This window comes from Delphinus delphis, chromosome 21 (genome assembly GCF_949987515.2).
Source record: "Delphinus delphis chromosome 21, mDelDel1.2, whole genome shotgun sequence".
Classification (NCBI taxonomy): domain Eukaryota; kingdom Metazoa; phylum Chordata; class Mammalia; order Artiodactyla; family Delphinidae; genus Delphinus; species Delphinus delphis.
Window position 1 is genome coordinate 989870 of NC_082703.1, and position 15325 is coordinate 1005194.

General features: G+C 39.9%; 1 protein-coding gene and 1 non-coding gene across 9 annotated transcripts in view; one reads left to right on the top strand and one right to left on the bottom strand.

Annotated features, from left to right (window-relative positions):
* PSD3 (pleckstrin and Sec7 domain containing 3) overlaps positions 1-15325 on the bottom strand; it is a 570605-nt gene that overhangs the window by 93859 nt on the left and 461421 nt on the right. The gene's annotated exons all lie outside the window — the stretch shown is intronic.
* LOC132417778 (small nucleolar RNA SNORA70) lies at positions 2311-2449 on the top strand. Its single transcript, XR_009517930.1, has one exon. It is a non-coding gene; the product is annotated as a small nucleolar RNA SNORA70 (small nucleolar RNA).

The window sequence follows — 15325 nt, forward strand, 5'->3', positions numbered from 1 at the left end:
CCATACATTACCGCAGTTGTTTTCTTGTGATGAGGACTTTTAAGATCTATCCTCTTAGCAACTTTCAATTATGTAATACAGTGTTATTAACCATAGTCACCATGCTCATAATTCTTATAAAGTGAAGGAAGATGCTGGAGAACTTGCTATTTTAATAACCACCTTAAAAAGTTGGACAATAGCAAAATGTTACTGAAGTTCAATAACTTCATTATATGTGAAAGGTATGAACACTGAACTCCAAGAAAATCAAGCATACTATGTTTTTTCATAATTTTTTGAGCAATTTACAGGATTCATTATCAAACTTACAGAGAGCAACATACTAAAATAAAATGTAAGGGTAAATTATTACAGTCTATCTGAGGAACGCAGGTAACTGCTAAATCAGATAAGCCTGAATCTGGCTCATCAAGTGACACCAAATCAAGTTTGTTCAACTTCACAAGCACCTTATGACCAATAAACTTTAGAGTCTAAGATGCTGCTGAGCATGCATTTCTACAAAGAGAATTCAAGTAGGCTACCTTAACTGTAAAATAGCCCAAGCCCCATTGGCACCTTTAACACGCCCCTGGGCAAAAGCTACTACAGGTCAACAAAAATAACTCCTAGTGGCAAGGAAGAGCAGCCTGCAGACAGAGGCTGTTCTCAGGGAAGATGACAGCAGTCTGACTGTTTTACCCCAAACTTAGGAGCTTCAGGAGAGACTGCCAGCTCCCCTTTCTAAAACACGGTTCCCAACCCTTCCTACAAGACCGCTGACACAGATGCCAGAAAACAGCCCACTGCCATGAACTGCATCTGAAGTGATGCCACCACGTGTGTAACTCAGCTTTTCCATGTCAGGCCAACGTCTTCCATTTGTTTAGACTGCCAGTGCTTGGAAGAGCTTCACCCCTTCCCACCTTGGGACTTCCCACCTTGTAACCAGGACTGCATTCCTAAGAGGACTGCAACAAGCAGCCTTGATACAAATTACTAAGTGCTGCTAAAACAACATGAAACATTTGTCAACGATCCCCATCCCCAATTTATTTATGGTAAGAACAGTACCACAACAGCCATTAGCAGATTTTTAAAAGGGAGGTTTAATACCCACCACCTTATCATAAGTCATCTTAAAAAAGAGACAATAGGCCCCAAATGGAGTCACTTGTGCTCAGCCCACCTCACCAGACTGAGGCTTAATAACTAACCTAATTGCAGTAATTGCAGTACAACCTCCTCCAGGAATGGTCTTAACCAACTAGTCTGGAAGTTTCTTGTCAGCAGCAATGAGGAAATCTGCTACACAGGCCCTTTCCATACCCCAGAAGAAGATGAGGTGACCACTCTCCCCTTTTCCCTTCTCTCCTGCCTATAAAAGCCTTGACTTTGTACGGCTCCTCCAAGCTCCTCTCTGCTTGCAAGGTGGGATGCTGCCCAATTGACTGATGGTTTAATAAAGCCAATTATATCTTTTAAATTTATTTTATTGCATTTTTTGTTATTTAACAGTCAATTTTTATTGGTAATCATGCTTAAGTGTTTGTTATACCTTTTTCCATTTGTCTTTATTTTGAAAACATTTTACTATATTTTAGACATCATTGTATTTCATTAGGCCTTTAAATATTCTATTGCATTGATGTTATATTTTAAATAACAAATGTTTAACATAAAACACTGATTTTCCCTGATAATGTAAGTTATATTCATCCAGTGTCAATGGCAAAAAATTTCAAAGTAAATAAAAAATATGGAAAATAACAGAAAAAAACACACATAGAAAAAATATGTAAAATCACCAGTCTAACCACCAGAGAGCATTTCAGTATATAAGCTCCTAATCATTTTACTACGCACACGTCTGCCACAAAATTGGGATATCATACTTGTTTCCTTTAAACATTTCTACTTATATATCATATGTCATTTTAAAAATGACTGCAAGAGTGACACTGTATTGCTCTTGCTGGTCATTCAGCTGTTTCCAAGATGATGATGGCAATAATGCTGCTGCTGCTGCTAATATTACCTAAAATAATAATTAAGTTCTTAAATAACAATTAGGTTCTTTCTATGTGCCAGACACTGTGCTAATAAGCACCTTAAGGTGGCATTCTCACCTTTGAGGCTTTTGCATTACCTATTTCCCTCACTGGAATACTCATATATGCCATTTGTATCCAAAGATGTTATGAACTTCCTTTTGCAATTCAGCTTTCAGCTGAATGACACCTGTTCAGGTATATCCCCTCCCTCTCCTTATTTCCCATCAAGAGTGAATGGACTGGCACACAGCTGGTGCTCGAAAGAATTTCTACTTTGCAGCCAATTAAGCCGACTGTGCTCTTTTCCCCATGGGGGGCTGGTGTGCAGTGGCTGCAAACAACAGGCTCCTTGGTAGTGTAGTGTATGAGCCTGTTGCCAGTATGGGTTGCCCTAAGGGATGTTGGATTCAGCCCTTTCCAGTGGACATTCGTGACTGGTATACTGTCCCCAGTTGAGGCTCCAGACAGGTATGTGAGGTGCCTTTGGAAAGCCCCAGGGTGCAATGGCCAGGGCCCACATTGGCCAAGTCATGGTGTCCATCTGCACCAAGCTGCAGAACAAGGAGCATGTGACTGAGGCCCTCCTCAGGGCCAAGTTCAAGTTCCCTGGCTGCCAGAAGATCCACATCTCCAAGAAGGGGGGATTTACTAAGTTTAATGAGGATGAATTTGAAAGCATGGTGGCAGAAAAGAGGCCCATCCCAGATGGCTGTGAAGTCAAATACATCCCTAATTGTGGCCCCTGGACACATGGCGGGCCCTGCACTCGCGAGAGCCTTGGCACTGTCCCCTCCCTACTTGCCCACCAATAAATTCTACTTTCTTGTCCAAAAAAGAAAAAAAAATTTCTAAAATGAATCAATGATCTATCTAGTTTCAAAGCTCAAATTCTTAATTCTGTACTATCCAGTGATAAAATTTTGGTACATAAATTTCCATCACCATAATTATTTTCTTTAGGAAACCAGTATTGCATTTTTAATTTCAAATTTACATCAGGTTACTGAAGACTTTGATAAACTGTAATAAACAAACATAGAGAAATGAAGATTATTTTCTTCTTTCTCCTAAATTTTAACTATACTGAAAATATAAATAGAATGAGTCAACAGTACAAACAGAATAATTTCTAAAAATCAGATGTAGTAAAAACTGTGCATTCTTCTTTCAGAAAGAAATATTCAGATTCTGAACAGAGTTTTTTTGGTGCTAAAAAATTATAGTTTCTATTCCACATTCCTTGTCAAAAGTATTGCTTCTGAGAACAGTGGGTGACCTCTTTTAACCAACACTAATGAAGGAAAGGGTGGATTTTAAATGAAAGACAAGAGCCATCAAAATGGAACTTAAAAACCTAAAAGTTATTTAGTCTAAATGTAGAATTGTGAAGAGGCACTCCTCATCGAACACAGATAAAATGCCACCAGAACTAGACCGCCACCAAACTCCTACTTGAGGACTCAAATGGCCACCCTCATGGCACTGCTCTTTGGCCTTGTGTCAAAGGGCTTCATTATACAACCCTGCTGCCACAGAACAGCAAAGTGGCAAGGAGGGGGAACTTCGCCTAGTTTTAAAATAATTGCTTTGCTTTGCCTCCACTTAAAGAGTCTTTCTCTAATAGGAGGAGACACTGTCTTCTGGGGAAAAAATATTCCACTTTTATTATCTCTTAATTACAGTGTCGCTGTTCCCAGTGTTATACAATAACAAAGAATTCTGCCTGCAGTGCCATTATAAACTCTATTTTCAGTAAGTGTGACTCAGAATATCATCTACTCTCTCAAATTTGACATGTGGGACTGAATTTTCAAAACTTTCACTGACAGGCAATGTGTAAACCCCTCTAAAGTGAGTGAAACCCCCTAACCTTCTCAAGACACTACTCAACACTCCTTACATCCAAAGCGTTTAAAATGAGATCTAAAATGTGAAACAAATATGGCTCCCACACCCTTAAAAGCAATTAACATTTCAATATTTCAAATAGAAACAGATCTCAGGTGGGTAAAATCAATGAAGGATCTATACTGGAAATGTGATTCAAATATTTCAAAATTACTAAAGTGGTATGTCCACATAATTAGCTTCTTTGATTCACTTCTTCCCAACTCCTCCAATACCATTTTCCAAAAGAAACCACTTTTTAACATTTACTGTTTCTTGGGGTAGTTAATTTGCATCATATCCCTAAACAATGTGCTGTGATAATAGATTGTAAAATTCTCTATTGATTTTCTGCTGTGAGAGATGAGGACTAGCAAATGTGACTGCTTCATTCCACCTGCCCAGTACATTTGTATGGCTTTTTATCTGCATCTTATTTGTTGTCCCAGTGGTTTTAAGAGCATGCTAACAACATTATTTCCTGCTTCTTGGGTATTAGGTAGCCCTTTTCCACTTCTCTCTAAGAGCAGCATGATGGCTCTATCCCTGTTTCCCTTGGGCTCTCCCCTCTCCACTTTTACACCCCAAATTCTTTCATCTGTATTCTTACAGGGTCAAGGTGGACAATATTTACATTCCATTGTGTAACCGTAATTAAATCTTTTACATTTCTAAATGTGAAAAACAAAAAAACCAAAATTTTATTATTGTGGTGACGGTTTAAAATATTATGAGGTGAATACTAATTTTGGGGTTTTCGGTTTTATAATTATTATTTTTCTTGCACAGACTTCAAGAAAAATACCAACTGCTTCTAAATTTCCCATGCAATCAGGTGTTCTATCAAGTTTTAAAAATGTTATAATGAAACATTAAGAGATCAGAAGGCTATCAAGAGCAAGAAACATATGTGTACCTAATTTTTTAAAATTGTCAATATAGTTGAATTGCTAGGTACTCCTCACTGACTGCATGTTCTTCCCCTTGCCAGAGGTAACCACTAAGCCATATTTAATGATTCCTATGTGGATGTATTCCTATTCAAAATAGTGCTGTGTTGCATGCTTTAAGATGTTACCATATACGCACATTCTTCTGCAAGTTGCTTTTTTCATTAAACATTACCTTTTGTGAGAGTCATTCATGTTAAAAATTGTAACTCTAGTTACTTGCTTTTCACTGTTACATAGTTTTCTACTATATGAATATATGAAACCTTTCCAATCTCTTATTAAGGGCCATTTAGGTTGTTTTATTTTGATCTAACATAATGTTGCTATGAACAATCCCCTCCTTGTAAAATGGCAAGAGTTTCTGTAGATACGTACCTAGGACTGGGTTAACTGAGACACAGGTGTAGGCTTTTCCAACTTTATTGATTATTGCCAACTGTCTTCCAAAGTGGTAATACCACCGACACTCACATGCATGGGGTGGAAAAGTGCTCACTGCTCTAAAATCCTTGCCAGCATTTGGTATTATCACTCTTTCAAATTCTGGCCAATGAGACATACGTGAAATGATATCTCACTGTGTGTTTAATCTGAATATCCTTGATTACTGGAGGCTAAGTATCTCCTCATATATATTTATGGATCACTGCAATTTATTTTTCTGTGAATGGTCTGTTCCAACTGTTGTCCATTTTTCTGTTATGTCGTCTTTCTAATTAATTTAAGATTCCTTTACACACACACACAATACTAATCCATTATTAGTAATATAATATGCTACAAAGCATCTTCTCCCATACTGTGGATTATCTTCTAACTTTTTAAAAGAGGAGTCTTCACATTAATGTAATCATATACAGCAATATATCCTTTCACTGTTTTTGTTTTTCTAAATCTTAAGAAAGCCTTCTCTACCCAAAGGTCATTAAGATGTTGCTTCACATTTTGATCTAAACATTTTAGATTTTCTCTCTCAAATGTTTACCTTTAATCTACCTGAAACTGATTTTTCTGGTTGGGCTGAGGTGGGGAACATACACAGACACACACATACCACCCACCCCCCCTTATTCCATAAGCACACACACCACACCCACCTCACCCCCTCCACAGACACCACATACCTCCCCCGACCACACATATCATTGCCCACACCCTCAGCACCATTTACTGAAATAGTTCTGTTGTCTTCAATATCTGAATCACTTCCTCTGTTGTATAATCAAGTTACCATAAACACTGGACGCTGCTGCTTCTGGGCCCTCTTATCTATTCCACTGTCCTTTGGATATCTTGTTATCTGGGAGAATGTCAGCATGGTCCTAACTGTACTTCTCCCACTCAATTTTGAATGTTTTATATGGTACCTTAGCTAACAATATATGTATTTAGAAACTTGTGCTGTGGATTCTAGATGGTAATTATTCTCTGTATGGTACACCTAAATGTTAGCTCCTAAGAGGAGAGAGGCTATATTTAACACAGTCTTTGTACATGTACAGTCTTAGGTACTTGTGGAGTGTTTAATTCATGTAGGGAAAAAATTAATTTCTTGCACCTCAGCTTATATAGGCTGTGGTAGCAAAACTAGATAAGCACTTCATTTTTTGCCACATTGATACCATTGAAGTACAAATTTAGCACTAGGTATGGTCTTGGAGCCCATCTGTCTGCCCCGTCTCCTTAAGGCTACCTCAGTCTAAATGGGAGGCAGGGGTGAGGGGAGGTGGGTCACAACCTCAAAAGACTCTGGGGTTAGAAAAGTAGCAATTATTGTGTAAGGAGGCCTGGCATAATGATATAGGGGCTTGCGGAAACTATGGTTAACCAGAAAATGCCTAACTAAATTCACACAATTCAATTTACAAAAAAGTGCTAGGTTGGCTAAGTAAAAGAAATGTTCAGGCCCCACTGGCCCTCGACTAAGACCTCTAGCCACCTAAATACATGCTACATTGTAGTAGATGGTACTGATTGCACAAAACATGGAGAACTTAAATGTTTTCTAAACATATTTTCTCATGGGCACTGCTTTTAATAATGTGCCACAATTAGTTTGGTATAATCAGATTTTAGTCCCACGAGATATCCTGATATTCTATATTACAGCTTTGGCTAACAAATATAAGATGAATTTCCTCCTCAGTAAAATGGGGATAATAGTAATAATACCTGCTTCATAAGGTGAAGATTAAATGAAGCAATGCATGAAGTGCTTAGGAAAAAGTACTAATATTGAGTAATCACTTAATTATCTCGTTATTCATCATGATTTAGAACATTCATATTTTGAGTACCTTGTTGTTTCCAATCACTTTCTTGATTTCCGCAAATATCATGCATCAGGTTAATAAAGCTAAGAGCTTATATTGAACTTTATTTTTCATTCTACCTGAAAAAATGCAGAAGATACATTTTGTTTTCTAAATTTGACCGTTCAAAGCTTTTGCTTAATGTCAGATTTAATGGGTTTGGTAAACACCTATACTTCTATGAGATGAAACATTTGCTTTTAATGATGATTTGTCTCCTGGACAAATTTTTGAGCTGACCATATCTTTTTTTTTTTTTTTTTTCCCCCGGTATGCGGGCCTCTCACCGCTGTGGCCTCTCCCGTCGCGGAGCACAGGCTCCGGATGCGCAGGCTCAGCGGCCATGGCTCACAGGCCCAGCCGCTCCGCGGCATGTGGGATCCTCCCGGACCGGGGCACGAACCCCCGTCCCCTGCATGGGCAGGCAGACTCTCAACCACTGCGCCACCAGGGAAGCCCGAGCTGACCATATCTTTAAAAGACTAAATAAGTAAATAAGAGCAAAGAATATCTCCAAGTTTTAAAAAATGTTTATATGAGGAATTATGGAAATACTCTGACAAATTTAGTACTTAGAGTTAATTAAAAAAAATGAAATATACAAACCTTGAGTTGGACAAGTGGTCTTTTGGAGACAAGTTAATCAGGGTTTTAATCTTTCCATAGAGTTTTGACCCAAATCTTCACTTATGAAAAACTTTTAGTAGTATCTATCGTCAGATCACCTCCCCATGTTTACATATACATGCAAATGTAATACAGCGCTGGCTATAGTGAACACGATGAATCTGAATAAATTTCTACAGACTTATTAGCAGGATAATATGCCCAAAAGGTATCATTACACAAATTTCTCAAAAATTAGTTGGATCTCCTATTCCAGAAAAGCTCCACTGCTGTTTTTAATTTTTTAATGTATTAGAAATGAAAAGTGATATATTTTAAAGCACATTAGATATGAGTAATATAAAACATACTTCAAATTTGCTTATGTTGACTACCTCTCAAAACAGAAGGATGCATTCAGAAGCAGGTCAGGTGTTGGTGCATTTCCAAGAAGCAGTAGCCATCTAGCAGTGAGATAAACCAGTTCAACCAGACACGATTGGAAGTCCAACAAAAGGGATTTGGGAAGCATGGAAAAGATCAGCTGGGAAGAAGACAAATCCTGTTCTGGGACTCCAAATACACACCTGGTCATACTCAAATACCTAGAATTCCTTATCACTTTCATAACTCAGTAAATATTAGGTCTTGAGGTCTGAGGCAACTAGAAAGAAATTTCTTAACAACAGGGATCAATAATCAGTTTAGTTCTAGTTATGCTCATTAAAGATTAATTGCTACAGAAACTGCCCTCCGATCATAACAACTAGAAAATAGGACAGTATATGTAAAGCAAAAGTTTTCAAACACTGTACAATAGGCAGATCTGAACTGTGATTTAGAAGAGAAAGGAACAAATAAGGTAAGCCCAGATTACTGCTTGGAGGCAGTGTCTAAGATCTAGCAGTAAAAGTAGGTGCCTGGAAGTAGTGCTGAGCTGAGGAGCTGAAGAGGGAGTGTGGTGAGGCTGAGGTGGCTAGAATTTATGGAGCAGAATAAAAGAGAGAGAAAAGCTGCACAAAGCGACAGCTCTGGAGTTCTGCAGAGGAATCCCCAGGTCTTGGCTGGAGCACTGATCTGAACACATGTGAACGGAAATGGTCCAATTCATCAGAAATAAGTAGTGGAATGAGTAATTTTAAGAGCTCACAGAGGGCTAAGAACAGCTTGTGTTCTTATCAGACAGAGTGGAAAGACTTCATTAACACCAGGGCATTGAAGAGAGTCTAAAGAAGGGTAATAATGCTTTAGTAATGGAGCTAAATAAGTCTCCAAATAAAGGCTGCTCTGGATCCACCATGACAAAGGGTAAAGACAAGCCTCTAAAGGGTTCAGCTAATCTGCAAGTTACTCATTTGGACAATGGAATAAAATACAACATTCTTTAAAGGAATAAAACCAAATCCACCCACAAAAATGTCAAAAAGTCTGGCATGAAAACAAAAATTACTAGAAATGCAAAGAATGTAACAGTTCCAGAAAAGCACAGAGAGAAAGAAATTTGAAGAGAAGGACCTTAAAACAGCTATTGTAAATATGAAAAATATGCTCAAGGATATTAAGAAAGATACAAACTCGATAAGGAGAGAAATGAAGGATATAAAAGTTTCACATTGCAGTTTCTAAGATAAAAATACTATATATGGAATAAAAATACTGTAGTAAACTTGAAGATATAGCAACAAAAATTATTAAAGTACTGAAAAAAACAAAAAAAGAGTAGGAAAAAAATTGAGCAGAGTCTCAACGAACGTTTTGTGTAATACAGTCTAACATACAGGAAACTAGAGTCCCAGGAAGAGGGGTGGGTGCTATAAAAATGATGGCTGAAAAATTTCCAGACTTAGTAAAAAATGTAAACCAATGAATCCAAGAACTTCAAAAAAAAAAAAAAAAAGACAAGGAAAACATAAAGTAAGGCACCTCATAATAAAAATGCTTAAAATCAAATATAAAGAGAAAAATCTTGAGAGTGGCAAGAGGGGGAGAAACCCACACTAGGTACAGAGGAACAGAAAATGATAGCAGACCCTTTGTCTGAAACCACGCAGGGTAGAGAACAACAGAACAACATTTTAAAATTACTGAACAAAAAAGAAAACACTGACAAGGACTTACATACAAGTGAACATAAATTCCTAAAATTAAGGTGCAGCCTTAATATAATTTTAAAAACAATAAAACATGAGAACATTTCTCACCAGCAGTTTACTATAAGACATACTGAAAGAAATTGTTCGGGCAGAAAAAAAAGATACTAAATAGAAATGTGAAACTGCAAAAAGGAACCCAGTACACCAGGAATGGTCAATATGTGAGTAAAAGTAAAGAATACCTTTCTGTTTAAAGGAAAAATATAACAATGGAGTATGAGTTTTATATACATAATTAAAATGTATGACAATAGCACAGTAACCTGTTATAAAGATTCCAAACTACACATGAAGTGGTAAAATTTGAAGGCAGACTGTGACAAGTTAAAGACTATACTGTAAACCCTCCAGCACTCATTATAATGATTAAACAAAGAGGTACAGCTAATATGCCAACAGTGAAGAAAGACCGAACCCCCCGATGCCACAAAACACACACAAGCCCAAACAAGTCAGGAAAAGAGGAAAAAATAAAAGATGGAGTAAGTAAAAAGAGCAAGTAAGTATCAAAGTAAGTATGGAGTAAGTATCAAAGAGCAAGATGGCAGAATTAAAGTCAACTATATCAGTAATTACTATAAATTACTATAAAGTCAAGTATATCAGTAATTACTATAAATATAAATGGTATAAACACTCCAATCAAAAGATTGTTGGTTGAAAAGACCCACAAGTATGCTGTAGAAAACAATTTTAAAGACAAGATCACAGAATAAGATTAAAAAGCTAGAAAAAATTTCTAGCAAAAACTGAAAGGAAAGGTAGAGTTACTATATTAATATTAGACAAAGTAGATTTCAAAATAAGGAATGTGACCAGGAATGAGGAAGGTCATTTCATGACAAAGGGATCATTTTTTCAAGAGGACGTAACATGCACAGGTGGCAGAAATGCAAAACATTACAGACACTTTAGAAAACAGTTTGGAAGTTTTTTATAAAGTTAAATATATACTTAGTACACATCCCAGCAAGCTCACTCCTTCACTCTTAGGTACCTTCTGAAAAGAGATGAAAACATATGTACATGCAAAGACTTGTTTGAGAATATCCAAAGCAGGTTTATTTATAATAGCCCCAAACTGAAAACAACACAAATGCCCAGCTGGTGTATGTGTAAACTGTAAGATATTCAAACAATGGAATGAATATACTACTCAGCAATAAAAGGAGACAAACTACAAACTAACGCAGCACACAATATGGATGAATCTGCAAAGAACACTTCCAAGTGAAAGAAGCCAAGCACAAAAAAATATGCATGATTCAATTTATTGAAATTATAGAAAAGAAAAAGCTCAGTGCCCAAGGACAGATAAGTGGTTGCCATGGGCTGGGAGTAAAGGTGGAAGGAATTAACAGCAAGATCTTTTTCAGGTAATGGAAATGTTATGTATCTTGATAGTGATGGTAGTCACACAACTGTATTCATTTTTCAGAACTCCAACTATGTAATTTAAATTGGTAAATTTTAGTTTATGTAAATTATCATTAGAAACTATGCACTTTCTACTGAAAAAGTTGGATTATCTGCCCATACTTATGTGATTTTAAAAACCATGAAAAACTGAAATGGGAATATCTAGGAAGAGTCTGAGGAATTAAAGGATGAAACTTCAAGACTCCTCCCCAAAACCCTCTCTCAAAGGCAGAAGTGAAGAAGCCCTCCGTGATAAAGCAACCAGCTGGAGTGAAGTCTGGAGACTGGGCCCAATTAGCCCCATCTTACCTGATCCATCTGTTTTCCCACCTATTTTGCGTTCTGAAGCAGGAACAGAAATAGAGACTGAAGCAGAGGCAGGTAACAGGCAGAACTTCTTAAGCTGCTAAACAGAAAAAAAGCCCTGTGACACTTAAAACTGCCCTAACCAGCCAGAAGTTCTCAAAGGGGATAACTAAGGCTTTTAAAGGAGTTTTACTGGCAGGAAAACCTCTGGCCTGGTGCAAGGGGACTGCGATGGTTTGGGCCTGTGCTCCTACTCATAGGGCTGCTAAGCGATCAGAGCTTCCAGCAGGGGGATTCTCTCCAAAAATTCTCAGAGGTGGCCCAGGAAAACATGGACAAAGCAAATGTCAACAGGTTGAACCTGGGGATGCTCTGGAATAAGTTACCCAGGGAAGTGACTCAGTGAAAAGACGCTCAAGTACATTAGCGTGGTCAGCCCATCCTGCTTGATGTAGCAACAGACATTGAATCAGTGACAGCTGTTCTGCTGCCTCTTTTGCCTTTTCTAGAACTGGCATTTTAAAGTGCAGTTATTCTGTTTTTTGCCTCTAGTACTTTATATGAAGTATGTCAGATATTCTGTATTTTTCAGTTAGCCTGTAGAGTTAAGTTACATCCCTACCTGAAGAGAATGGACACCAACCAGCCTTGGAGACGGGAGCCACAGCTAGACACAGGGGACAGAGGTGAGGAGATCTGTGGTTAGAGATGGGAAACTGTGCCATGTTGGGCAAAAGCACTGTTTGAACTCAATGTATGGAGAAAGGGTGTGTGTGTGTGCTGGGGACAAAGAGATGAACGTCGCTGGCTCTGTCTACCAAGAAGATCACCCTTTCTCCGAGAACTGTATCTCACCCCTGCTGGAGGGAACGCTCTTCTCACCAGAGCAACCACGTGGGTGTCAGTCACACAGGTCACAGTCATGCCACAGAATACACTACAGTGGAGGTCAGGAGACAGAACTGAACACATGCTCTGCCGTGCTGCTAGTAATCACGCATCCAGCCACATGAAAGCCTCCCCTTCCAAAGAATAAAGCTGAGTGGGGTTCCCACAAGTGCAAAGCAGGAAGCCCCTGAGCTCACCTCCTCCCACAGACACACAAAATTACAACCACTTACAAAAAAGACCAGAACCTATCAAAAGAGATCTTCTACAACTAAAGACATAATGAATGGACCACAGTGAGATGGGTTTGAGGGCGGAGTCGCAGTACAGCCAAGACCACACCCTGGGGTGGGCAACCCACAAACGGGAGAATAGTTACAACTGCAGAGGTTCTCCCCATGGAGTGAGGGGTCCGTGCCCCACATCTGGCTCCCAAGCTCAGGGGTCCTGCGTTGGGAAGATGAGCCCCCAGAATATTTAGCTTTGAAGGCCAGTGGGGCTGACTTTCAGGAGATTGCCCAGAGGGCTGTGGGAAAGAGACCTCACTCTTAAAGGGCACACACAGAGTCTCACATGCTCTGGGACCCAAGAAAGAAGCAGTAATTTGAAAGGGGCCAGGGTTAGACCCTCCTGCTGATCTTAGAGAGCCCCTCAGAGAGGCAGGAGGCAACTGCAGCTCACCTTGGGGACACAGACACTGGCAGCAGCTATTTGGGGAGCTCGTTCTACCATGTGGATGCTGGTCTAGCGAGCACCTCTTGGAATCCTCCTTCTAACTTACTAGCCTCAGGACCCAGCCCCACCTCTACCCACCAACCTGAAGGAACCAGTACGGGGACACCTCAGGCCAAGCAACTAACTAGGCGGGGACACAGTCCCACCCACCAGCAGACAGGCTGCCTTAAGACCCTCGAGCCCACAGCTGCCCCTGGACACGGCCTTGTCCACCAGAGGGTCCAGGACCCGGCCACACACATCAGTACATAGGCACTAGACCTGGGAACCCCAGGGCCCTGCAGCCAAAGACCCCATGACTCAGCTCCACACACCAGTGAACAGGCACCAGCCCCAGAATCTCCTGGACCTTGACCCCATCCACCAGTGAGCCTGCTCTAGCCTTGGGACCAGCATCACCCACCAGCAGGCAGAGACATGCCCAAGGAAAACCTCAGCCCTGGAGCCTACAGACCCAGCCCACACACCAGCTGGGCCATGGCCCTACCTACCTTCAGGCCAACACCAGCTCTGAGACACACTGGGCCCCTCAGCCAGCTGCCCCAGGGTCCAGCCCCACTCACCAGCAGTCCGACACCAGCTCTGGCACCCCTGGGTCCTGCAGCTAGACCCCAGGACCTGGCTCTGACCACCAGTGGGCCAGCACAAGCTCTGGGGCTCACCAGGAGTGAGGCTGCCAGCCACCTTGTGACTCAGGCCTACCAACCAATGACCAGCAACCTCTACACAAGGAGGGCCTGGCCAGCAACCAGACCAGGGGCCAGCCATGTCTATGAGACTGCCCACACCTGTCAGCCTACCACAACAGGGGGACCCACAGTCCACAGAGGGGGCACCCCAGAGCATCCAGCCCTGGTGACCGAGGGGAGTGTGCTGCCAGCACACACAGGATGTCTCCTACAGAAGGCCACTTCTCCAAGGTCAGGAAATGTAACCAACTTACATACACAGAAATGAAACCAGCAAATAAGGCAAAATGAGGTGACAGAGGAACATATTCCAAAGAAAGGAACAAGATAAAACCCCAGAAGGAGAACTAAGCAAAGTGGAGACAGGCAACCTACCTGAGAAAGAGTTCAGGGTAATGATTGTAAAGATGATCAAAGAACTTGGGAGAAGAATGGATGAACAGAGTGAGAAATTAGAAGTTTTTAATAAAGAGTTAGAAACCATAAAGAACAACCAAACAGAGATAAAGAATACACTAACTGAAATGAAAAAATACACTAGAAGGAATCAACAGTAGATTAAATGATACAGAGGAACGGATGAGCGAGCTGGAAGACAGAGCAGTGGGAATCGCTGCTGCTGAGCAAAACAAGAAAAAAGAATAAAAAGAAATGAGGACAGTTCAAGAGACCTCTGGGACAACATCAAATATACTAACATTCACCTTATAGGAGTACCAGAAGGAGAAGAGAGAAAGTGGAAGACAAAATATTTGAATATATAATAGCTGAAAACTTCCCTAACCTGGGAAAGGTTAAATAGACTTCTTGGTTGAAAATCCACAGAGAGTCTGAAACCCAAAAAGGACCACACCAACACACTGTAATTAAAATGGCAAAAATTAAAAATAAAGACAGAATATTAAAAGCAACAAGGGAAAAGCAACAAGTTACTTACAAAGGAGCTCCCATAAGGCTATCAGCTAACTTTTCAGCCAAGATATGGAAGCAACCTAGATGTCCATCAACAGATAAATGGATAAAGAAGATGTGATATATATAAATGTAAACACACACAATGGAATATTACTCAGCCATAAAAAAGAATGAAATTCTGCCATTTGCAGCAACATGAATGGACCTGGAGGGTATTATGCTTAGTGAAGTAAGTCAAGACAGAGAAAGACAAATACTGTGTTTCATCACTTATACGTGGACTCTAAAAAATAAAATAAATGAATGAATATTACAAAAAAGAAACAGACTCACAGATATAGAGAACAAACTAGTGTTTACTGTGGGGAGAGGGAAAGGGGGAGAGGCAAAATAGGGGTGGGGAATTAAGGGATCCAAACTACTATG